Consider the following 2,463-nt stretch of genomic DNA (forward strand, 5'->3'; position numbering starts at 1 on the left):
ACTTCTGAATCAGGCACTTAGTATTTCATGCCATTGTCACTTGTCTTTCTATTTCTACTCCTGGCAGACCCTATTGTGGACACTTGATTATTCCTCCTCTATCTTACCTTGGTTCATGTTACTCCCTCGCTTAACATTGTGGAATTTTTCCTTATGTGTCTATGAAAACACTTCCTTATGTCTGGCCATCAAAGCCATATGATCTGGGCTAATTTCACTTCTCCATTCACCTACATCAAACCCACTGCCAAAATCTTTCTTTCTTGCCTTCCTTTCCCTTTTCTGGTAGACTTTCAGAGCTCCTTTCTGCTTCTTAAAATTCTGCCACTCCTTGAGGCCTGGTTGTATTCACACCATCTTTACTAACTCTCCCTGATGTTCCAGCCATTAATAGGTTTCTCTCATGAGAACTGCTGTTACATTTCTTCCGCAATCCATTTGGCACACAATGTCCATTGATTTGCATTTTACTTTGGGTTATTTTGTTTGGATTATTTTGTTTTGTTTGGGTTTATTTGCATCTAAAGCAGGTATGAATTTACATTTGCCACTCAAGATAGGCACATGGGTCATTTTAGTTCTCTTTTACACCAGAATTAGTTTTGTTCAGAACTGAGCCAAGTTCTGGAGTTCACATTTCTTCTGATGAAGGGTCTGTTGATTCTCAATAGTCACACACTAGGAAATCTCAATTTCCACAACACAAAGGGGCCCAGGAAATGTTTTGGATCTCCTCCATGGCTCTCTGGAAGTGTGTGAGATAAGATGGGGATGCTGTTAGCATCACGTCTGCCGTACAGTGGCCGACTCATGATGGCATGTGTCCAAGTGCCTGGTTGCTCTTGGTTTTCTAAGGAGGCAGGGAGAGCGTAAATGTGAAGTGCCTTTTCGTATTCTCTTGGCCTTCACTGCCTTTAACACTGAGCAGTTTGCTTAGCCTCAGTTATAACCATGGCCTGTGGATTCCATGCAGCTCAACCCTTCTGGACTCAGACAGAATGCGGCCTACAGGACAGGAGATCCAGCTTTTGAATAAACCACCAAAGTGGCTGGATGATACACTTTGGTACTGGGGGTAACTAACTTCCTATGGAGAAAACAGAACGTTCTAAGGAGCTGTGCAGATAAACAGGATCTCTCTTTTTCTTCCCTTTGAAAAACTTCTCTAAAGTATAGTTTCTCTGTGGAGTTTGCCCAGAGATGTCCTTCATCACTGAGTGGATACCTTTGTTTAGAAAGTAGCTTACTGTGAAGCGACAGCCAGTATGGGACCTTGAGGCCCCTTCACGGGTTCCTTCCTTCCCTACTTCATGTATTCTCTGTCTCACCCATAGGCTCTGAGATTACATCTTACACAATCTTTGGGCTGTTCTGGAACCAATTCCAGTGAGGGTTGGGGTTGGTTTCCTTCACAACACCAAGTAATTCTTGGACACCAGCTGGGTGTCCTACAATTCAGCTCATTTCTGACACTGTGTACTTGTATCAGATCCCTTAGGTTAAGGGTTCAGTCCTACCAGACTGCCCCCCCCAAAACACTTCAGACACCAGTCAGCAGCCTGGGCTCCTGACCAGTCAGCTATAGACTGGAGGTTCCAACAACTCTCACCGTGGGTTTCAGATGCCGGTAGCAAGTCCAGGTTGTTACCTCTACTTCTGATCAACCAGATATAAATTAGAGGTTCCCCCAAACCCCTCCTTCCTTGCGTTTGATTAATTTGCTAGAATGGCTCACAGAATTCAGAGAAACAGTACTTCCTTGATCATTGGTTTATTATCGATGGATATAACTCAGAAATAGGCAGATAGAAGTGATGCATCGGGAAAGATACGGGGAAAGGGTGTGGAGCTTCTATGCCCTCTCCTGACATTTCCACATGTTTGCCAGCCTGGAAGCTCTCCAGACCTAGTCACTGGGGGCTTTTATGGAGGCTTCATTATGTAGGCATGATTGCTATTGGCAAATAATTCAACCTCCAGCCCCTCTCCCTTCCCTGTAGGTCAGGGTGGTTGAACTAATAATATTTCTAACCATCTAATCACATGTTTGGCTATCCTGGCAACCAACTGCCTTCCCTACGTGCTTCTAAAATTGACCTCATTAAGAGAAACAAGACACTTTTATAGTTTTCATCACTTAGAAAATTCCAAGGATTTTGGTAGCTTTGTACTAGCAATGGGGACAAAGATAAAATATTTACTTTAAAAAAAATTATTTTTTTTTTAGAGAGGGTGGGGAGAGGGGCAGAGGGAGAAGGAGAGAGAGAATCTCAAGTAGGCTCAGCGCTGAGCGCAGAGCCCGACAGGGTATTCTGTCTCCCAACCTTGAGATCATGACCTGAGCCTAAATAAAGAGTCAGGAGCTTAACTGACTGAGTTACCCCAGTACCCCAAAATACTTATTTATTATAAACCACAGTATCACACCAAGAAAGCATCAATACTTATTCCCTCACTCAAGGT

The sequence above is a fragment of the Eumetopias jubatus genome, unplaced genomic scaffold (assembly GCF_037043125.1).
Source record: "Eumetopias jubatus isolate StellerSeaLion01/CBP00866 unplaced genomic scaffold, mEumJub1_p1.0 scaffold_5, whole genome shotgun sequence".
Classification (NCBI taxonomy): domain Eukaryota; kingdom Metazoa; phylum Chordata; class Mammalia; order Carnivora; family Otariidae; genus Eumetopias; species Eumetopias jubatus.